Source organism: Eschscholzia californica, unplaced genomic scaffold (genome assembly GCF_041429995.1).
Source record: "Eschscholzia californica isolate CP2 unplaced genomic scaffold, dmEscCali1.0.p SCAF_1, whole genome shotgun sequence".
Classification (NCBI taxonomy): domain Eukaryota; kingdom Viridiplantae; phylum Streptophyta; class Magnoliopsida; order Ranunculales; family Papaveraceae; genus Eschscholzia; species Eschscholzia californica.
This window is the reverse complement of record NW_028238198.1, coordinates 16872565-16897401: the sequence shown is the minus strand read 5'-3', so window position 1 is coordinate 16897401 and position 24837 is coordinate 16872565. Positions and strand designations below refer to the sequence as shown.

General features: G+C 39.1%; 2 long non-coding RNA genes and 1 pseudogene across 2 annotated transcripts; 2 read left to right on the top strand and 1 right to left on the bottom strand.

Annotated features, from left to right (window-relative positions):
* Positions 1-9174: 9174 nt before the first annotated feature.
* LOC147564643 (uncharacterized) lies at positions 9175-10072 on the top strand. The gene is made up of 3 exons (XR_015236941.1): positions 9175-9305; positions 9491-9631; positions 9756-10072. It is a non-coding gene; the product is annotated as an uncharacterized LOC147564643 (long non-coding RNA).
* Positions 10073-10250: 178 nt separating this feature from the next.
* On the top strand, positions 10251-23798 carry LOC147564641 (uncharacterized). Its single transcript, XR_015236939.1, has 3 exons — positions 10251-10470; positions 10566-10687; positions 23507-23798. It is a non-coding gene; the product is annotated as an uncharacterized LOC147564641 (long non-coding RNA).
* Positions 12334-12951, bottom strand: LOC147564642 (secreted RxLR effector protein 161 pseudogene; annotated as a pseudogene).
* Positions 23799-24837: the final 1039 nt, after the last annotated feature.

Below are 24837 nucleotides of genomic sequence, written 5' to 3'. Positions count from 1 at the left end.
AAAAACCATCAAAATTAAAATTCTAGTACCGAATATTTCGGTGTAAAATATGTTTCCAAGAATTTTTGGCAACATACAAAATAATACCCATTAGAATCACCCAACAGGAAGGACATCAACCGAATGAAGGGTGACCCTTATTTGTCCTAAAACAAACAAAATAATTTTCCAAGAATTTTTGGCAACACCCAACATAATACCCAAGAGAGAGTAATGGAGATTTTTTTATGGTACAAGTGGATTTGCAAGGGCAATTTGGGAAATAAGACGACTACCGAAACCCTAACAGTATTTTATAAATACAGTGAGATTAAGTCATCATCAAATCATCATTAAGTCATCTCGTCTTCTTCCTCGAAAATCTTTTGCGAAAAAAAATCTCGTCTTCGTTTCCTTCAAATTACTTTCCGTTTTCCACGCCTATTAGATGGCGCAACCACCGCCGGAAACAGATTTCGCGGCAAGGATATTTCTCTATATCCAACAAACGCAACGTGGATCAATTCAGTTCATTAAATATCGAGTTTTGTATATCAATAGGATTAGTTTTGCTCAAGAATTCAACACCGTTTCTTTCCCACAGCTTTTACAAGAATTAAGAGAGAGAGGATTTGTGGAACCAGATCAACCCGGAAATGCAAAACCAGAAGAAGATTTCTTCCTTTTCCCCAGGAATTTATATCCTAAGAGTACCAAACTAAATGAAGTATTACCGTCGAGGAGATCAATCTTCCCTGAAGGACTCCATTACGTGACAGTTCCACCCTGGTCGGCGCCGTCCCTTAACCAAGAACCTCCCATTCTTGATCAAGCACCTCCGATTCTTCAACAAGGCGCGGTTGTCGAAGGGGCTGGTCTTAATCCAGCAGGAGGGGAGGCAGATAATCCAGCCGGAGGGGCGGGAGATAATCCACCTCCAATTCTTGATCAAATTGGGGAGGTTAATTAAGATGCGCATCAGGAGGCGTCAGATAATCCAGCAGGAGGGGCGGGAGATAATCCACCTCCGATTCTTGATCAAATTGGAGAGGTTAATCAAGATGCCCATCAGGAGGCGGCAGATAATCTAGCAGGAGGGCTGGGAGATAATCCACCTCCGATTCTTGATCAAATTGGAGAGGTTAATCAAGATGCCCATCAGGAGGCGGCAGATAATCCAGCAGGAGGGGCGGGAGATAATCCACCTCCGATTCTTGATCAAATTGGAGAGGTTAATCAAGATGGCCATCAGGAGGCGGCAGATAATCCAGCAGGAGGGGCGGCAGATAATCCACCTCCGATTCTTGATCAAATTGGAGAGGTTAATCAAGATGTCCATCAGGAGGCGGCAGATAATCCAGCAGGAGGGGCGGTAGATAATCCACCTCCGATGGATGATCACAATATGTTCGACAATGATCCGTTTAATTTTTTGTTCGATGATGAACCGGTCGATTATGAATTTATGAATGATGAGGAAGTTGGCGACAACTTCTTGTTCGGTCCGATTCTTGATCAGGCACATCCGGTTTTTGATCAACCACCTCTGATTCTTCAACAAGGGGCGGCTATCGAAGTGGCGGCAGATAATCCAGTCGTAGGGGCGGGAGATAATCCAGTCGGAGGGGCGGCATATAATCCAGTCGTAGGGGCGGTAGATAATCCAGTCGTAGGGGTGGCGGATAATCCAGTCGTAGGGGCGGCGGTAGAAGAAGAGCCTGTCGTAGATCTCGTTGACAACATGTTAATTGAGCCCAATTACATCCAGCCCAATATGGTTTTGAACCAACCCAATAACCTTTTCATGAACGATCCCAACAATATGCTTCAGCCCAACAATATGCTTCAGAACCAGTTCCAAAACGACATCCAATTTCAGAACCAGTTCCCAAACAACAACCAATTTGAGAACCAATTCCCAAACAACAACCAATTTGAGAACCAGTTCCCAAACAACCAACAAGGCAACATCTATCACAGGGTGATGCAAGTTTCAAACCGCGTAAATGGAATGAGGGCAGAGTTGGACCAGTTGTCTGTTATGTTGGCTGGCATAGCTGATGAGATAATCCTCAGGGGTCTTTAGTCTGTTTTTGTTTTTTTTTTGGAGTGTAAATTTAGTTTGTGGTTTGAGTATAAGGTTCAGATTCATGCCTTATTGTATCTCGGATTTTTTTTGGTAATGGAATTTTGTTCTTATACTAATTGCTGACCATCTCTAGAATTAGACACTACAGATTTTGATAGAATTCCATAATGTATTTGAATGTCTAATATTCTATTTATTTCATAATTTTTTTTGGTTGTATGTTAGTAATGATATTCCTGGTGTTCGAACTGTTGTCCACTATGAACTTCCACATTGGGCTGATGTAAGTATATTCATAGGGAAGCTAAGGAGAACTTTTAAGTGTTATGCTCCCTAGAATATTATGTCTTTGCTTAACAAATGTTATCTATTTTAGGTTTATGTTCATAGAAGTGGAAGAACTGCTTGAGCATCTGCAGATGGTTGCTCCATTGCATTAATCTCACCAAATGATAAAAATAAAAGTTCGCCTCCCTGTGCAAATCTTTTTCAAAGGTAGTTTTTCTTTGGAAGTTATTTTTTCCCATCTTGATTAGAGCTTAATATGAGGATATGTATGCCGCAATTGCTCATTCGGAAGCCTTAAGTTTCTTAGTATTTTGTGGGCCGTGGGGTTTTGGTTTAGACTATCCGACAACAACCTGCATGCTTTTTAATCTTATTTAGGATCTTTTTAGGTGAAGTGTATAGTTTTATTTCATAATCCACCTCCGATTCATGATCAAATTGGAGAGGTTAATCAAGATGCCCATCAGGAGACGGCAGATAATCCAGCAGGAGGGGCGGCAGATAATCCACCTCCGATGGATGATCACAATATGTTCGACAATGATCCGTTTAATTTTTTGTTGGATGATGAACCGGACGATTATGAATTTATGAATGATGAGGAAGTTGGCGACAACTTCTTGTTCGGTCCGATTCTTGATCAGGCACATCCGGTTGTTGATCAACCACCTCCGATTCTTCAACAAGGGGCGGCTGTCGAAGTGGCGGCAGATAATCCAGTCGTAGGGGCGGCAGATAATCCAGTCGTAGGGGCGGCAGATAATCCAGTCGGAGGGGCGGCGGATAATCCAGTCGTAGGGGCGGCGGATAATCCAGTCGTAGGGGCGGCGGTAGAAGAAGAGCCTGTCGTAGATCCCGTTGACAACATGTTAATTAAGTCTAATTACATCCAGCCCAATATGTTTTTGAACCAACCCAATAACCTTTTCATGAACGAGCCCAACAATATGCTTCAGCCCAACAATATGCTTCAGAACCAGTTCCAAAACGAAAACCAATTTCAGAACCAGTTCCAAAACAACATCCAATTTCAGAACCAGTTCCCAAACAACAACCAATTTGAGAACCAGTTCCCAAACAACAACCAATTTGAGAACCAGTTTCAAAACAACAACCAAACCCAATTTCAGAACCAGTTCCAAAACAACATCCAATTTGAGAACCAGTTCCCAAACAACAACCAATTTGAGAACCAGTTCCAAAACAACAACCAAAACCAGTTCCCAAACAACAACCAATCTCAGAATCAGTTCCCAAACAACAACCAATTTGAGAACCAGTTCCCAAACAACCAACAAGGCAACATCTATCACAGGGTGATGCAAGTTTCAAACCGCGTAAATGGAATGAGGGCAGAGTTGGACCAGTTGTCTGTTATGTTGGCTGGCATAGCTGATGAGATAATCCTCAGGGGTCTTTAGTCTGTTTTTGTTTTTTTTTCGAGTGTAAATTTAGTTTGTGGTTTGATTATAAGGTTCAGATTCATGCCTTATTGTATCTCGGATTTTTTTTGGTAATGGAATTTTGTTCTTATACTAATTGCTGACCATCTCTAGAATTGGAAACTACAGATTTTGATATAATTCCATAATGTATTTGAATGACTGATATTCTATTTATTTCATAATTTTTTTTGGTTGTATGTTAATGATGATATTCCTGGTGTTCGAACTGTTGTCCACTATCAACTTCCACATTGAGATGATGTAAGTATATTCATAGGGAAGCTAAGGAGAACTTTTAAGTGTTATGTTTCCTAGAATATTATGTCTTTGCTTAACAAATGTTATCTATTTTAGGTTTATGTTCATAGAAGTGGAAGAACTGCTTGAGCATCTGCAGATGGTTGCTCCATTGCATTAATCTCACCAAATGATAAAAATAAAAATTCGCCTCCCTGTGCAAATCTTTTTCAAAGGTAGTTTTTCTTGGGAAGTTATTTTTTCCCATCTTGATTAGAGCTTAATATGATGATATGTATGCCGCAATTGCTCATTCGGAAGCCTTAAGTTTCTTAGTATTTTGTGGGCCGTGGGGTTTTTGTTTAGACTATCCGACAACAACCTGCATGCTTTTTAATCTTATTTAGGATCTTTTTAGGTGAAGTGTATAGTTCTATTTCTATATACTGCAATTTGAACTAATGGGATGGAATATTCGCGTTTCCACCATGGAGATTGACTGAGATCCTGCTTGAAAAACCATCAAAATTAAAATTCTAGTACCGAATATTTCGGTGTAAAATATGTTTCCAAGAATTTTTGGCAACATACAAAATAATACCCATTAGAATCACCCAACAGGAAGGACATCAACCGAATGAAGGGTGACCCTTATTTGTCCTAAATCAAACAAAATAATTTTCCAAGAATTTTTGGCAACACCCAACATAATACCCAAGAGAGAGTAATGGAGATTTTTTTATGGTACAAGTGGATTTGCAAGGGCAATTTGGGAAATAAGACGACTACCGAAACCCTAACAGTATTTTATAAATACTGTGAGATTAAGTCATCATCAAATCATCATTAAGTCATCTCGTCTTCTTCCTCGAAAATCTTTTGCGAAAAAAAATCTCGTCTTCGTTTCCTTCAAATTACTTTCCGTTTTCCACGCCTATTAGATGGCGCAACCACCGCCGGAAACAGATTTCGCGGCAAGGATATTTCTCTATATCCAACAAACGCAACGTGGATCAATTCAGTTCATTAAATATCGAGTTTTGTATATCAATAGGATTAGTTTTGCTCAAGAATTCAACACCGTTTCTTTCCCACAGCTTTTACAAGAATTAAGAGAGAGAGGATTTGTGGAACCAGATCAACCCGAAAATGCAAAACCAGAAGAAGATTTCTTCCTTTTCCACAGGAATTTATATCCTAAGAGTACCAAACTAAATGAAGTATTACCGTCGAGGAGATCAATCTTCCCTGAAGGACTCCATTACGTGACAGTTCCACCCTGGTCGGCGCCGTCCCTTAACCAAGAACCTCCCATTCTTGATCAAGCACCTCCGATTCTTCAACAAGGCGCGGTTGTCGAAGGGGCTGGTCTTAATCCAGCAGGAGGGGTGGCAGATAATCCAGCCGGAGGGGCGGGAGATAATCCACCTCCAATTCTTGATCAAATTGGGGAGGTTAATCAAGATGCGCATCAGGAGGCGTCAGATAATCCAGCAGGAGGGGCGGGAGATAATCCACCTCCGATTCTTGATCAAATTGGAGAGGTTAATCAAGATGCCCATCAGGAGGGGGCAGATAATCTAGCAGGAGGGGTGGGAGATAATCCACCTCCGATTCTTGATCAAATTGGAGAGGTTAATCAAAGTGCCCATCAGGAGGCGGCAGATAATCCAGCAGGAGGGGCGGGAGATAATCCACCTCCGATTTTTGATCAAATTGGAGAGGTTAATCAAGATGGCCATCAGGAGGCGACAGATAATCCAGCAGGAGGGGCGGCAGATAATCCACCTCCGATTCTTGATCAAATTGGAGAGGTTAATCAAGATGCCCATCAGGAGGCGGCAGATAATCCAGCAGGAGGGGCGGCAGATAATCCACCTCCGATGGATGATCACAATATGTTCGACAATGATCCGTTTAATTTTTTGTTCGATGATGAACCGGTCGATTATGAATTTATGAATGATGAGGAAGTTGGCGACAACTTCTTGTTCGGTCCGATTCTTGATCAGGCACATCCGGTTGTCGATCAACCACCTCTAATTCTTCAACAAGGGGAGGATGTCGAAGTGGCGGCAGATAATCCAGTCGTAGGGGCGGCATATAATCCAGTCGTAGGGGCGGGAGATAATCCAGTCGGAGGGGCGGCAGATAATCTAGTCGGAGGGGCGGCAGATAATCCAATCGTAGGGGCGGCGGATAATCCAGTCGTAGGGGCGGCGGATAATCCAGTCGTAGGGGCGGCGGTAGAAGAAGAGCCTGTCGTAGATCCCGTTGACAATATGTTAATTGAGCCTAATTACATCCAGCCCAATATGATTTTGAACCAACCCAATAACCTTTTCATGAACGAGCCCAACAATATGCTTCAACCCAACAATATGCTTCAGAACCAGTTCCAAAACGACATCCAATTTCAGAACCAGTTTCAGAACCAGTTCCCAAACAACAACCAATTTCAGAACCAATTCCCAAACAACAACCAATTTGAGAACCAGTTCCCAAACAACCAACAAGGCAACATCTATGACAGGGTGATGCAAGTTTCAAACCGCGTAAATGGAATGAGGGCAGAGTTGGACCAGTTGTCTGTTATGTTGGCTGGCATAGCTGATGAGATAATCCTCAGGGGTCTTTAGTCTGTTTTTGTTTTTTTTTTCGAGTGTAAATTTAGTCTGTGGTTTGAGTATAAGGTTCAGATTCATGCCTTATTGTATCTCGGATTTTTTTTGGTAATGGAATTTTGTTCTTATACTAATTGCTGACCATCTCTAAAATTGGAAACTACAGATTTTGATAGAATTCCATAATGTATTTGAATGTCTGATATTCTATTTATTTCATAATTTTTTTTGGTTGTATGTTAGTGATGATATTCCTGGTGTTCGAACTGTTGTCCACTATCAACTTCCACATTGGGCTGATGTAAGTATATTCATAGGGAAGCTAAGGAGAACTTTTAAGTGTTATGTTCCCTAGAATATTATGTCTTTGCTTAACAAATGTTATCTATTTTAGGTTTATGTTCGTAGAAGTGGAAGAACTGCTTGAGCATCTGCAGATGGTTGCTCCATTGCATTAATCTCACCAAATGATAAAAATAAAAGTTCGCCTCCCTGTGCAAATCTTTTTCAAAGGTAGTTTTTCTTTGGAAGTTATTTTTTCCCATCTTGATTAGAGCTAAATATGAGGATATGTATGCCGCAATTGCTCATTCGGAAGCCTTAAGTTTCTTAATATTTTGTGGGTCGTGGGGTTTTTGTTTAGACTATCCGACAACATCCTGCATGCTTTTTAATCTTATTTAGGATCTTTTTAGGTGAAGTGTATAGTTTTATTTCATAATCCACCTCCGATTCATGATCAAATTGGAGAGGTTAATCAAGATGCCCATCAGGAGGCGGCAGATAATCCAGCAGGAGGGGCGGCAGATAATCCACCTCCGATGGATGATCACAATATGTTCGACAATGATCCGTTTAATTTTTTGTTCGATGATGAACCGGACGATTATGAATTTATGAATGATGAGGAAGTTGGGGACAACTTCTTGTTCGGTCCGATTCTTGATCAGGCACATCCGGTTGTTGATCAACCACCTCCGATTCTTCAACAAGGGGCGGCTGTCGAAGTGGCGGCAGATAATCCAGTCGGAGGGGCGGCAGATAATCCAGTCGGAGGGGCGGCGGATAATCCAGTCGTAGGGGCGGCGGCAGAAGAAGAGCCTGTCGTAGATCCCGTTGACAACATGTTAATTAAGCACAATTACATCCAGCCCAATATGTTTTTTTTTAACCAACCCAATAACCTATTCATGAACGAGCCCAACAATATGCTTCAGCCCAACAATATGCTTCAGAATCAGTTCCAAAACGAAAACCAATTTCAGTATCAGTTCCAAAACAACATCCAATTTCAGAACCAGTTCCCAAACAACAACCAATTTGAGAACCAGTTCCCAAACAACAACCAATTTGAGAACCAGTTCCAAAACAACAACCAAAACCAGTTCCCAAACAGCAACCAATTTGAGAACCAGTTCCAAAACAACAACCATAACCAATTTCAGAACCAGTTCCAAAACAACATCCAATTTGAGAACCAGTTCCCAAACAACAACCAATTTGAGAACCAGTTCCAAAGCAACAACCAAAACCAGTTCCCAAACAACAACCAATTTCAAAATCAGTTTCCAAACAACAACCAATTTGAGAACCATTTCCCAAACAACCAACAAGGCAACATCTATCACAGGGTGATGCAAGTTTCAAACCGCGTAAATGGAATGAGGGCAGAGTTGGACCAGTTGTCTGTTATGTTGGCTGGCATAGCTGATGAGATAATCCTCAGGGGTCTTTAGTCTGTTTTTGTTTTTTTTTTCGAGTGTAAATTTAGTTTGTGGTTTGAGTATAAGGTTCAGATTCATGCCTTATTGTATCTCGGATTTTTTTTGGTAATGGAATTTTGTTCTTATACTAATTGCTGACCATCTCTAGAATTGGAAACTACAGATTTTGATAGAATTCCATAATGTATTTGAATGTCTGATATTCTATTTATTTCATAATTTTTTTTGGTTGTATGTTAGTGATGATATTCCTGGTGTTCGAACTGTTGTCCACTATCAACTTCCACATTGGGCTGATGTAAGTATATTCATAGGGAAGCTAAGGAGAACTTTTAAGTGTTATGTTCCTTAAAATATTATGTCTTTGCTTAACAAATGTTATCTATTTTAGGTTTATGTTCATAGAAGTGGAAGAACTGCTTGAGCATCTGCAGATGGTTGCTCCATTGCATTAATCTCACCAAATGATAAAAATAAAAGTTCGTCTCCCTGTGCAAATCTTTTTCAAAGGTAGTTTTTCTTTGGAAGTTATTTTTTCCCATCTTGATTAGAGCTTAATATGAGGATATGTATGCCGCAATTGCTCATTCGGAAGCCTTAAGTTTCTTAGTATTTTGTGGACCGTGGGGTTTTTGTTTAGACTATTCGACAACAACCTGCATGCTTTTTAATCTTATTTAGGATCTTTTTAGGTGAAGTGTATAGTTCTATTTCTATATACTGGATACCTCATAACCTGATATTTCATTTATGTCTAAATGTTTGAGATGTGTAATTATTGTCTGCGTAACTAGAATCTGCTCTCCTTTACAGGAAAGTCTTAAACGGTTTCCCGTAGATAGATCATTAATACAAGAGATTACAAAACAACTATCTCTTGCTCGTCAAATAGACAAGATTTCACGAAAAGACTCTTAAGGTAATTAGATATTATAATTGCTAAAAATGCTGCAGAAGTTCCAGTTTATCTGTTTTTTCATATGAGCAAGATAGTTGTATTTCCTTGGTTTGGTTCGATCAAGTTTTCGGATTAATCAGACACAAAAATTAGATATAATTTTTTCACATGTTTCATTTTCTTCCTACCTTTTATGTTGTTTTCAGGAAAAAGCGGATAAAACGTGGTTTCGACGTCAGGCCGAATCGGTTGAATTAGTTATAGAGGATAGTGACAGTGAAGAAGATTGAGTGAATAGTTCTAAGAAAAGGAAACTCAATTCTTTACAGTTGGAAAAGTTACAGGAGGTATCTTTTGACCTTGAACATTCTTTTTATCGTAAAACTAGATGTTACTTGGCTTCGTAATCAGAAAATATTTATTTGAATATCTATTAGTTGAGCTTATTCTGTGATATGTTACTATTTCCAGGAGTTGAAAATACTGCTTTCCAGGCCATTGCAGCCAAAATTATTTTCACATCGCTTTTGGGCTGGGATATGTATCGATCAATGACTTCATTTCTACTAATCATTACCATTGAGTAGTTAACCAATTCGATATTTATTATTGATTCTTTATTAATATTTCATTTGATGTCTGGTGTTTATAACCAATTTATTCATGTACTTTTATAAGTTTTACTATTATAAAAATTGACCGTCTTGTCGTGCTTTTCAGTCTGGTGTTTCACCACTACTTCAAAACCAATTCAAAGAATTAGCAACAAACAAAGCAGGTGGTAAAAAATAAAAGGGAAATGATAGAGTGACTTAAAAATTGGTACTTAGAGGGTGACATATTTCCTCATTTAGAAATAAAAGCGGTCCCCACCGTAGTCAAATTTTGAAAAAAACCTTGTCTTTTAGTGATTCCACATCAGCTGGGCATTAAAATGCCCAAAAAATTTGGGCTCTCTAGATAAAAATGCAGGAGAAAACAAAAGAAGCAAATTAGTAGTTATTGGACAGGATTGTATCGAGCCACTTCAAGCTCTTCGTAGTGGCGGGCATGAGGTATACTATAAACCTTGATTCTGATGTTATTTTCATATCTTGACGCCTATTCAGAGAATGCAAACAAAGGAATGAAGAAAAGCGAAGGAGTGCAGAGAACGCGAGAAGAAAGAAAATGCAAGAAAAGAAACGTACGCCTATTTCCCCACCCAAATCCTCTCTCCCTCTCTCTCTCTCTTTACGCTTTGTTTTTCGGTCATGTTTAAAATGGCTTTGTCTCTGGCAGGTTTACATACCAACGTAGAAAAGAGAAGAAAAGACTGAAAACCAACGAGGAGTAGAAGACTTTATTCAGTGTGTTCGGAAAAGGAAATGGAGGATCAAGAGACCTACTTATTTCTTATGTAGGTCAGAATCAAACTTGCTTTTTTCCTTTTTCTTTTCTTGTGTTAGAACTTGTGAGAATACTAGGGTTAAGACTGATTTACTTTAGGCTCTGTTCAGCGAACATGATGGCCTGTAGTTTCACTAGTTTGCCCACAGTCAAAACTGTGTTAAGGTACTAAATTAATTATCATCAATTTAAGTAGAACTTCATTTATTAATGTGATTTTTTAACCAAAGTTTTAATGAAATTTTAAGTTGAGTATTTGTGAAATTCAAATACTACTAAATAAGTCAATATAATATTGAAAAGGAACAGAAAAACACAAAATAGTTGATATTTATTATTCTGGTAAAAAAAACACACATTTAATTGCGCAGAGCAAAGAAGGATGGATCTAATGAGTGTTATACATTCTATAAGTAGTGTTCATGAGGCAAGTTAGCAATTCAAAATCTTCTCATGAACACACAAGAATCTAGGGACTCATGTTTGTCACAAAATCAATATGGAAATATGAACATTGGGTAATTATTAACATGAAATAATTACATACCTTTCTCCATTGTAGAGATTAGAAATAACTTTTAACTTGAACCAATACAAGCTCCTTTCTTGAATAAGATTAACTCCTTAATTCTCTACTTACTAGAAGATGAACTTGTATATTCTTTTCTCTTCTATTCTTCAAGCACTAGTGATGGAGATACTAGCTTGAGTTAATGAGCAAGAGCATAGCTTTCCATCTCATTCTCCATCTCTATTTATACAATTCTCTAATCCATCATAGAGTTTGTACAAGTTACTACATGGGTGTCATGTGTCCCCTCATGTGTCAAGCAACAAGTCCATTAGGTGTCATGATACAAGACAAGTGTCCCTTATGTGTCAAGAGCCACAAGACCATTAGGTGTCAAGACACAAGACAAGTGTCCCTTATGTGTCAAACAACTAGACCATTAAGTGTCAAGACACAAGACAAGACAAGACAACACACCTCATTAGTCTATACACCTCATGCTTATAGATGGGCCTTGTTGTCAACACATATTTAGTGTCCATAGATTCAATACATGAATGAGTTTTATGAGCCCAACAAACCTTTAGCCCAACAAGTCTATACATGGTCTTATTGTATGGGACATACTAATGGGCCTTGTTCATGAAAATTGGCGAATGGGCCTTGCATGAACATAGCCCATGTTTACATTCTCCCACTTGGACCATACAATTGAAAAAAAAAATTTAGGTTTTCAAAGATCATTAAAAACTTTTAGTAAATGTATTGGTTAAGGCTGAGGCTCAAAAAACATATATGCGCGCATTTTAAAATTAACTCCATTCATATCTAGTGAACACAATCTCATTAACAGGTAGGCTACTAATGCGAGTCATAGCGGTTACATGTCTTAAAGCGACATATTTCCTTCCATGTACCACGACATTAGCAACTTCCTGACATTACCATTCATTGGAGATTAGATACAAAACCAAGTACATAAGTGGTTTTGTTTCAATTCAGCTATGTCTGATTAAGACTATTCCTGTCTAATCAAGACTATTCTTGTCACTTTCACTCATTTCGATTATGCACATATGAGTAAACAAGAATTTGGAAACATAACATTCATGAGATCTCAATTAGTATTTGTAGAAACTTACATACATATTAATCCACTACGATACAAGGATTACTAAGACCCATCGTTGCAACATCTTCCTTAAAGGTCTTAGATACCAAACCCTTAGTTAGTGGATCAGCTACCATACACATGGTACTAATATGTTCTACAATTACTGTATGTTTCCGAACCTCCTCTTTTACAATAAGATATTTGAGCTCAAGGTGTTTGCTTCCTCGTGAGTTCGAATACTTATCATTTTTAGAGAAATATACTGCGGCAGTATTATCACAATAAATTCTCAGCGGCTTGGCAATAGAGTCGACAAGTCCAAGTCCTGAGATAAAATTCCGCAGCCATAAAGCATGAATTGTGGCTTCATAACAGGCCACAAACTCAGCCTCCATTGTGCAAGATGCATAAATACTTTGCTTAATGCTTCTCCATGATATCGTTCCTCCAGCTAATAGGAACACATATCCAGAAGTGGATTTTCTACTATCAGTACATCCAGCAAAGTCGGAGTCTGAGTAACCTATTACTTCCAGATTATCTTCTCTTCTGAAAGTAAGCTTATAGTCTTTCGTTCCTTGTAAGTACCGCATCACCTTCTTTGCTGCTTTCCAGTGAGTCATCCCTGGGTTACTTCGGTAACGACCAAGCATTCCTACTGCGAAGCTAATGTCTGGACGGGTACAAACTTGCGCATACATAAGACTTCCTACTGCAGAAGCATAAGGAATACTTTCCATTCCTTTTCTTTCCAAGTCATTCTTAGGACATTGCATGAGACTTAACTTATCTCCTTTCTGTATTGGTGTATCAGTCGGTGCACAATACTTCATGCCAAATCTCTCTAAAACTTTTTCGATATAGCTCTTCTGAGACAAACCAAGTAGACCTTGTTTTCGATCTCGAAAAATTTCGATCCCGATCACAAATTTTGCCTCATTCATATCTTTCATTTCAAAGTTCTTAGAGAGAAATTTCTTGGTTTCATACAGTAGACCAAGATCATTCGTGGCTAGGAGTATGTCATCCACATATAAAATCAAAAATATGAACTTACTCCCACTGACCTTCTGATATTTACATTGATCAACAATGTTTTCTTTAAATCCGAAGGTCACAATGGTATCATTAAATTTAAGGAACCATTGTCTGGAGGCTTGCATAAGTCCATATATTGACTTATTCAATTTACACACCATATGTTCCATACTCATTTCTGAGTAACCTTCTGGTTGCTCCATGTAGACCTCTTCCTCTAAACTCCCATTTAGAAAAGCTGTTTTCACATCCATTTGGTGAAGCTCTAGATCATAATGAGCCACCAAAGCCATAATGATTCTAAATGAGTCTTTTCTTGATACAGGCGAAAATGTATCATGATAATCAATGCCTTCTTTCTGAGTGAAACCTTTTGCAACAAGTCTGGCTTTATATCGTTCAACTTTGCCTTTAGAGTCGAGTTTGGTCTTGAAGACCCATTTACACCCGATTTTCTTACACCCTTCAGGCAATTGAACCAGATCCCAGACTTTGTTTTGTTTCATAGATTTCAACTCTTCATTCATTGCATCAATCCATTTAGAAGAATTATTGCTATTTACTGCTTGTGAAAATGAAACTGGATCTTCCTTACTTGTCCCAATGTCATATTCAGATTCCTGAAGATATACTAAATAATCAGAAGAGATCGCAGACTTCCTTATTCTCTGAGATCTGCGTAACTCTACTGGATCATGAGATTGTGGGTCCATCAATTGTTGTTCACTATCAACAGTTGGATAGTTTTCATGAGGAACGACAATATTTTCAGTAGGTAAGGGTATGGGAACAGTTACCCTTACTTCTTTAATAACCACATTTCGTGGTTCAGTACTCCCACTATTCTCATGATTCTCAAGGAATCTTGCATTGCCAGTTTCAACAATTTTAGTGGTATGGTTAGGACAATAAAATCTATACCCTTTGGATTTATCAGGGTATCCAATAAAGAACCCACTGATAGTTCTTGAGTCCAATTTCTTTTCTTGTGGGTTATAGATTCTAGCTTATGCTGCGCAACCCCAAACACGAAAGTGCCTTAAACTGGGTTTCCTACCAGTCCATAACTCAAAAGGAGTTTTAGGAACTGACTTACTAGGAACTCGGTTTAAGACATATGCAGCAGTTTTAAGAGCTTCACCCCATAATATAATGGGTAAAGTAGAGTTGCTCATCATGCTCCTAACCATATCCATTAGAGTTCTATTACGCCTTTCGGCAACACCGTTCTGCTGAGGCGTTCCTGGCATTGTATACTGTGCACAAATGCCAAGTTTTTCTAGGAGTTTAGCAAACGGACCAGGATGTTGTCCCGATTCGTCATACCTTCCATAATATTCACCACCTCTGTCTGACCTGATGATTTTCACCTTTCTATCTAATTGTCTTTCAACCTCAGTGATAAAAATCTCAACAACAGTTACTGCCTGAGATTTATCATGTAACAAATAGATATACCCATAACGTGAAAAATCATCTATAAATGTGATGAAATATTTCTCTCCACCAATACATGCAATGGAGAGAGGTCCACAAATATCAGTATGGATGATCTCAAGAAGTTCTCTGCTCCTTGTGGCTCCTTTCTTGGTGTGTGTTGTTGTCTTTCCTTTTATACAATCGACACACATCCCGAAATCGGTGAAGTCTAGGTTTGACAAAATCCCATCCTTCACTAATCTCATCATTCTTTCTTTGGAGACATGCCCCAATCTTTTATGTCACAAGTTGCTAGAGTTCTCATTTATTTTATGCTCAATTCCAAAACTTACATTAGGATGCAGACTTAAAATAGATTCAGCAAACTGATTATCAAGACTGATTTTATAAAGTTTATCATATAAAACGCCAGAACCTATAACACATTTATTTTTATACAAGTCAAAACGTTGATTTCCTAAAGACAGTTTATAACCCAAAAGATCTAGTTGAAACATAGAAACTAGATTACGAGATACGGTTGGAACAAAAAGAGTATTATACAAATCCAAAAAACAACCAGTATCAAGTTTTAAACGATAGGTTCCAACAGATAAAACTTCAGAGGAAATCTGGTTTGCCATAAAAATGAAACGTTCAGTCTGACTTGGGTTTCGGCTTGAAACAAAGCCTTGCATCGTTTTAGAAACATGAACATTAGCGCCCGTGTCGAGCCACCAAGTATTAGAAGGAATTTCAACAAGATTTGATTCGAAACATACAAGAGCTAACTGCTCACCTTTCTTTTCGAACCAAGCCTTACGCTTTGGACAATCTGCCTGAAAGTGTCCAATCTTTCTACAAAAATGGCATCTGAATTCCTTCTTCTTAATATGAACCTGGGGAGCTAAAGCAGGTTCATGGTTCTTTGGTGCGACAACTTTCTTACCTTTCTTGGGCTTCCAATTCTTTCTTTTCACTTCTTGAGTAACAAGATTAGTAGAGAAACTTTCTTGTTGTCTTAACCTTGTCTCCTCTTGAACTAACATACTAGATAGTTCATTCACATTCCATTGTTCCTTAAGTGAATTGTAATTCATCTGGAATGGTCCATACTGAGGAGGCAAGGAATTCATAATAAAACGAACAAGAAAAGGCTCCTAAACATTCATACCAAGTCCATTAAGTCTCGCCGCAATGTTAGTCATTTCAATTAAGTGCTCTTGCATACCTCTCACACCGTCATACTTTATGGTTGTGAGTTGAGCCATTAGCGTGCCAGCTAGAGACTTATCGGCTGCACGAAATCTCTCCTCAACTGCATTAATGAAGTCTTTAGCATTATCAGTTTGAGCAAGGGATGACTTTATATTGCTTGCAATAGTCATTCGCATAAACATCATGCTTAGTCTGTTTGATTTTTCCCAAGCGTCAAACAAATTTTTCTCATCAGTGCTACTTGATACATTTAGAGTAGCAGGTCTATCAGACATAAGGGCTCGATCCATATCAAGAACACCTAAAGTGAACTTGACATGTTCGCTCCATTCTGAAAAATTTGAGCCAGTAAGCAAGGGAACAGACGCAGCTTGCGAATGTAGGGATATCGGTGCAGATACTGCAAACATTTAGACAATATACTATAAGCAAGTTAACTATATCAAAATTTATCCTTTGGGTCTAAATTAAGATATATACCATACCATTCATCATTTAAATACCATACATAAATGAGTCCATTAGTGTATCGTCTAACCACAAAAGGGTTCATCACCTTTGGGCAATAGAACCAAGTTGATTAGATGGTACAAAGCATTAACAATAATATTCAATCAACTTATAATTCTTCTTTGGAAAAATTACACGTTATCGAAGTAGTTTAATGCAAATTACTCGACATAAGTTTGAACGTTAGCTAACCTTCTTAGATATGTAAGATTAGTTCAAATGTCACTTTGGCAACCTTTTCACTAATTATACATATCATGGTTAAACTTTTATTCTTATGTCAAATTTTCATTTAAAACTTTTATAAAATACAATTTTCATATACTTCAATTATTTGACTATAACAAAACTTTAATTAGCCAACATAATGAACTTTAATATTGTCTTCTTACAAGTTCTAAAATTAACCTTTGGCTCGTTTTATCGATAATTCGAAAGGCGATAAAAACACATAAAGAAGGTTTTTCTTAAATCAAAACCAAAATTCATTAGTGTTATAACTAAAAGTCGCGGAAGCTATCGAACCTATCCTAGAAATTGATCCGATTATGATGATTAATCGAAAAGCCAAGTCAAAATCAAATATGCGAACAGAATTTAACGAGGTTCCGCTTTAAAGCCTACGTCCTCGGGCGAACAAGAAATCTTTATTGAAGGATATATAGATGAAGACGACTAACACAACCCGCAAGTTCGTCGCAAGATGGTACCGTATAGTAATAACCTTCTATACTAAATCTTCGACGACCGAAAAATTTAACACCGCTCAAAAACTATGAAAAATTTCTCTCACTCTTGCTCTCTCTCTAGCTCTCTAAAGAAGAGTTGTTGTTGCTTGTGTTGGTTGTTGGTGATGATTAGAAGCACTTAAGACCACCTATTTATATAATAATATAAGCCGGTGGGGGAACCAAATTTTGGAAACCAATTCCAATTTTTGGAAACTAAACTGAAACCGCCATCCACATTCCAAACCGCCACAAGCCATGAAACCGCCTATTCAATTTGAAACCAAACCGCCTCTTTTGAATTAGAAACTGCCTCTCACAATTCTCCACCTCGTACACAATTTGATATACTTCAAATTTTGGACGAACACCAGGATACTCCTTGTAAGATATATCTATTTCTTGTAGCTTCATCCGACTGCACCATATGACCATGGCTGCCTACGTACCCTTTTATAGGATCAAGCCTACCGTAGTTCTACCAACCCTTCACATAAAGATTACCTTGTCGCCATTACGCCCTTTCGGGCAACTTAACACGAGCCGATTTGTAGCAATTCCAGGCAATGCTGAAACTTGCTACACGTCACCACTTTAGTCAACCTGTCTGCGGGATTCTCATCTGTGTGTACCTTCATGAGAGAAACATCACCTTCCTCTATGACATCTCGTACAAAGTGATACCTGACATCGATATGCTTAGTACGAGCATGATGGACCTGATTCTTCGCTAAGTGGATCGCGCTTTGACTATCACACCATACATCCACGCACTCCTGCTTAATCCCTAGATCATCCAGAAGACCCCACAACCACAATGCTTCCTTCACACCCTCGGCCATAGCCATATACTCGGCCTCCGTAGTAGATAACGCAACTGTAGATTGTAACATCGATCGCCAACTAACCGGAGCACCATGTACCCTAAATACATAACCAGTAGTAGATCGTCTTCTATCTAGATCGCCAGCATAATCCGAGTCAACATAACCGCTTACTTGACATGTGTCTCCACCAAAGCACAAACCCGTATCAACGGTACCCTTCAAGTACCTCAAGACCCACTTCACAGCTTCCCAATGTGTTTTCCCCGGATTTGCCATAAACCTACTAACCACACTGACCGCCTGTGAAATGTCCGGACGAGTACACACCATAGCGTACATCAAACTGCCAACTGCACTAGCATACGGTATACGATCCATATGATCCTTCTCCACCGTAGTAGTGGGAGATTGTTTTCCCGAGAGCCTGAAGTGTGGTGCCAAAGGTGTTGACACCGCCTTCGCATTCTGCATCCCGAATCGAGTAACTACTCGTTCGATGTAACCTTTCTGATTCAAGTACAGTTTCTTACTTGACCGCTCTCTCTTAATCTCCATTCCCAGTATTTTCTTTGCAGTGCCCATGTCTTTCATCTCAAACTCTTGACTGAGTTGAGATTTCAACTTATTTATCTCCACCATGCTTCGAGAAGCAATAAACATGTCATCCACATACAAAAGGAGATAAATAAAGTCACCTTCGCGAAGCTTCTTGATGTATACACAACAATCATAGTCACTTCTGCGAAAACCATGCTTTAGCAAGAAAAAATCAAATCGTTTGTACCATTGGCGAGGGAATTGTTTTAATCCGTAAAGAGATTTCCTCAAACGACATACTTGATTTTCTTTACCCTCAACCTTGTATCCCTCAGGTTGAGCCATATAAATTTCTTCTTCCAAATCTCCGTGGAAGAAGGCGGTTTTAACATCGAGTTGTTCCAGCTCAAGATCACTGTGAGCAACAATACTCAATAGCACCCGAATAGAAGTATGTTTCACGACCGGTGAGAAAATCTCATTGTAGTCGACCCCTTTTTTCTGTGCATAACCCTTGGCCACTAGTCTTGCCTTATACCTTGTACCCTTGATTTCGGAAGAATCCTCTTTCTTCTTGTACACCCATTTACAACCAATAACAGACTTACCTTCGGGCAATGGGACAACCTCCCATGTCTGGTTCTTGTAAAGAGACTCCATCTCTTCTTGCATAGCAACCAACCAACTCTCTCTTTCCTCCGCGGTGATAGCTTGTTTGAAGGTGACCGGCTCGTCGTCTTCCACCGAGAGTGCATATTCAACCACATTTGCCTGCCCGTAATGCCTAAGAGGTTTGTCTGACCCTAACCTCTGTACCGGCTTATATAACCGTTTCGGCCTAGTGTGTACCGAAACATCCTGCTGTTGTTGTTGTAAAACTTGTGTACCTTCCCCTTGAACCTCCTCATGATCGGGTTCATCAATTTCCTCATCCTGAGTTTTATCCTGATGCTCCACCTGATCATGATTCCTAGAAACCCGTTGGTCTTCGGCTTCTACTTCCACTACTTGAGCTTTAGTAGACCCAACATCACCACAACTAGGCACTGTAGCTTTTGCCATAGCTACAATAGATGACTCATCAAACACCACATCTCTGCTGATTACAAACTTCTTGTCTTCCGTACACCATAGCCGATAACCCTTGACTCCTGTAGCATATCCTAAGAAAATTGCCTTCTTTGCTCTATTGTCAAGTTTGTTACCTTTAACATGGTAATAGGCCGTACAACCGAAAACCTTAAGTCTCTCGTAATCTGCATGTTCACCTGACCACACCTCGTAAGGTATGCCGCCATCTAAAGAAGAATGTGGAGACCTGTTCACAATATAACAAGCTGTAGCAACAGATTCTGCCCACCATTCTACGCCTAATCCCGAATTGGAGCGCATACATCTAGCCTTCTCAAGTAGTGTACGGTTCAATCTCTCTGCGACTCCATTCTGTTGAGGTGTGTTTACTACTGTCCAGTGCCTCACAATGCCTTCCTGATTACAAAACTCCTTGAATGCCCCATCCGTGTACTCGGTCCCATTATCCGACCTTAACGTCTTCAGCTTTCGACCAGTTTTGTTCTCAACCATTGCTTTCCACACCAGGAATGTGTTGAATACCTCATTCTTATGCTTCAGAAAATAAAGCCAGACAAATCTCGAATGATCATCAACGAATGTAACAAAATACCTGGAACCACCCTTGGAAGGTAACTTTGCTGGTCCCCAGACATCGGTGTGTACGTAGTCTAACACCTCTTTGCTCTTGTGCTTGCTTGTAGAGAACGTCACCCTGTGTGCCTTCCCGAACACACAATGCTCACAAAACTCCATGCAAGGCTTCTTCATGTCCTTCAACAAGCCTTTCCCGCACATCAAAGATAGACCCTTTTCTGACATATGCCCAAGGCGCATATGCCAAAGCCTCGTACTAGCCGTTGGATACCTTCCACTGATTCCTACTGCTACATCTCCCGTAATTGTTGTCCCCAAAAGTTTGTATAAATTTCCGTAACCAGTACCTCTCATTACCACCAAAGAACCCTTAACGACTTTTATGGAGCCATTCTCTATAATTATCTTACAGCCGTTCCGCTCCAACACACCAAGGGAAATTAGATTTTTCCGCAAATCGGGTATGTGTCTTACGTCCGTCAATGTTCTCACCACTCCATCGTGCATCTTGATCCGTATTGTTCCGAGTCCCACAGTTTTACATATACTATCATCACCCAGTATAACTGTACCACCATCTATACTCCTATAGGTAGTAAACCACTCCCTATTTGGGCACATATGGTGTGACGCCCCTGATCAAGCATCCACTTATTGAAGATCTTCTCAGACACCTCTGTCACCGAGAAACATTCGTCCGCCTCTTCTGACACATATCCTGCCTCTTGCATCTCTTGTTTCTCCTTGTAGCCTTCGTTCTTTTGCTTCAACTTTCTCTTTGGACAAGCCGCTTTAAAGTGGCCAAGCTCACCACAACTAAAGCACGTTTTCTTGAAAGAGCCTCTAGATTTGGATCTAGATTTCCCGCCCTTTCCCTTTCCCCTTTCATTACTCCTCCCCCTCGTTACAAACAACCCTTGTGCTTGTTCTTTGTCTACTCCACCCGACGCCATACTGCTAGTAGCAACCTTACGAAGGTCATCCGCTAATAGCGAATTTCTCGTCTCTTCCATGCTTAGACTATCACCAACAAGCATCAAAGTTTGAACAAGGTTCTCATAGGATTTAGGCAATGAAAGTAACAATATGAGGGCTTGGTCCTCATCCTCAACCTTAACATCAATATCCTTCAAATCTGAGATAATCCTGTCAAACCTATTCACATATTCCTGAATAGAAGAACCCTCTTCCATTCTACATGTGAATAATTTGGATTTTAAGTAGACCCGATTCGTTAAAGTTTTCGTCATGAAACTGCTTTCTAGTTTTAACCACACACCCGCCGCCGTTGTTTCTTCGTCTACTAGGAACGCCACATCCCTCTCAAGACACAACATAATGGTAGCCCGTGCTTCGAGATCTAACTCTTCCCAATCCTCATCTGACATATCTCCTGGTTTCTTTCCCGTCAACATCTTGTGTAATTTCTACGAGATTAACAGATTCTTCATCTGCATCCGCTAATAAGAAAAATCGTTTTTCCCATTGAACTTCTCTATCTCATATTTCCTTGCTTTGACCGTACCACTTCTCGATCCCATCTTCTCTTCGTTCAATCTCAACAAGGCTCTGATACCAATTGTTATAACTAAAAGTCGCGGAAGCTATCGAACCTATCCTAGAAATTGATCCGATTATGATGATTAATCGAAAAGCTAAGTCAAAATCAAATATGCGAACAGAATTTAACGAGGTTCGGCTTTAAAGCCTACGTCCTCGGGCGAACAAGAAATCTTTATTGAAGGATATATAGATGAAGACGACTAACACAACCCGCAAGTTCGTCCCAAGATGGTACCGTATAGTAATAACCTTCTATACTAAATCTTCGACGACCGAAAAATTTAACACCGTTCAAAAACTATGAAAAATTTCTCTCAATCTTGCTCTCTCTCTAGCTCTCTAAAGAAGAGTTGTTGCTTGTGTTGGTTGTTGGTGATGATTAGAAGCACTCAAGACCACCTATTTATATAATAATATAAGCCGGTGGGGGAACCAAATTTTGGAAACCAATTCCAATTTTTGGAAACTAAACTGAAACCGCCATCCACATTCCAAACCGCCACAAGCCATGAAACCGCCTATTCAATTTGAAACCAAACCGCCTCTTTTGAATTAGAAACTGCCTCTCACAATTAGTGGTTTTAATAACTTTGAACCAACACAAAAGAGGCTTTTATGAAACTAAATGAGTTCTTTAATACAAAGGATTTTAAGTTTCAAAAATCAACTCATATAGCTTCTTAAAATTTATTTTCAATATGGCAACTAAACATAGATTTAAAATCCGATAATTTGCCAAAACGATTTTGAACAAACATGAAGTCCACACCCATAGCTCTGATACCACATGTTATACATTCTATAAGTAGTGTTCATGAGACAAGTTAGCAATTCAAAATCTTCTCATGAACACACAAGAATCTAGGGACTCATATTTGTCACAAAATCAATATGGAAATATGAACATTGGGTAATTATTAACATGAAATAATTACATACCTTTCTCCATTGTAGAGATTAGAAATAACTTTTAACTTGAACCAATACAAGCTCCTTTCTTGAATAAGATTAACTCCTTAATTCTCTACTTACTAGAAGATGAACTTGTATACTCTTTTCTCTTCTATTCTTCAAGCACTAGTGATGGAGATACTAGCTTGAGTTAATGAGCAAGAGCATAGCTTTCCATCTCATTCTCCATCTCTATTTATACAATTCTCTAATCCATCATAGAGTTTGTACAAGTTACTACATGGGTGTCATGTGTCCCCTTATGTGTCAAGCAACAAGTCCATTAGGTGTCATTAGGTGTCATGATACAAGACAAGTGTCCCTTATGTGTCAAGAGCCACAAGACCATTAGGTGTCAAGACACAAGACAAGTGTCCCTTATGTGTCAAACAACTAGACCATTAAGTGTCAAGACACAAGACAAGACAAGACAACACACCTCATTAGTCTATACACCTCATGCTTATAGATGGGCCTTGTTGTCAACACATATTTAGTGTCCATAGATTCAATACATGAATGAGTTTTATGAGCCCAACAAACCTTTAGCCCAACAAGTCTATACATGGTCTTATTGTATGGGACATACTAATGGGCCTTGTTCATGAAAATTGGCGAATGGGCCTTGCATGAACATAGCCCATGTTTACAATGAGGACGACGTCTATTTCCATATTGATAACTAGTAGTAGTAGTAGTCTATTTCCAGATTGATGACTAGTTTTTCATCTCTTTCTCTTTCTTTGCAGATTACTACTACTGTACCCAACAACGACAAGAGCATTCATGGACAACCTAAACGACGACCTCCTCTATAAAATCCTCATAAGACTACCTGCAAAAACATTAGAGGGATTAAAAGTTATCAACAAAAGATGGTACTACTTCATCTCTGATCCTTCCTTTGTTACCAAACATGCTAGTCTTCAAACAGCTCGAGATGCTTCTAATTTTCTTTTGCAAACATATGAACGTCTTGTCACTCTGTTATCTTTTGATTGCCCCTCACCCGATCTCCATAGTGAAACCACCTTCACCCTAAGCTTACCACCTGATGACTATGGTACACTAACCGTTGTTCCTCAACCAAATTTTTTTTGCTAGTGGTTGTGGCCTTCTTATTGTTAAAACTGGATACAACACTTACATCTACAACCCTTTTCAGAAATATAAATATTTTCCATCTCCCTACAAAACCTTATATTCTCATTATGGAATAATCTTTGGTGAGTCAACTTCCTCCGGCCATAATCACTACACTCTGGTTTGTTTGGTTGAAGCAAACAAGGCTTTTAAATTCATGGTTTTTGCCAAATAAAAGCCGTTGGAGAGACTCCAACAACTCTTCCATAGTTCCATGATAAGCTACGGAACTAACGGGTTAAAGATATATTCTATATGCAAAGATATTTTTCCTGTTTGTTCTCGAGGGATTATGCATTGGTTAACTCGTGAGGGATATATTATTGCATTCAATTTGGATAAAGAAGAGAGTAGGATGATTGAAATACCAAAGAGCGTATGGCGGTTGCAATGAGGAGAGATTGGTGGGAATGTACTTGGCTCGGAGTTTTAGAAGATGAAGTTATTCTTGTCGTGGCTACCTCTAAACATGAAATAGTAACTTGGGTACTCCATGATTATGAAAACAAGTTGACAATTAAGAGAAAAGATGTGATAAATCTTAAGAGGGTTCCCGTAGTTTATATAAGACCATTGTTCTTTGATGGTCAGAGATTTTTGTTAACCATCTCAACCAACATCTACTACAAGTCTGGGTACCGTGCACACTTACGGATGGAACATCATGTCCGAACTAGTGTTTCAAAACCTTTACGTTCCGAAGGTCGTTCATCGTTTCCAGGTTCTTTACTGTGTGTTCCTATTATGAGCACTCTTACTGAGGTTTAGACTGGTAGTTAGCTTGTTTGTGGAGGATAGATACACTTTTGTTTGGTTTAAGTTCCATTTTGTGCCATTTCGGTAGGAACTCTTTTTCAGGTTAAGCTTTCAGTAGATACTAATCTTTTCTCCTTTTTCATTCTTTAAATCTTTGAGTTTGCAGTTCATAGTAATTGAG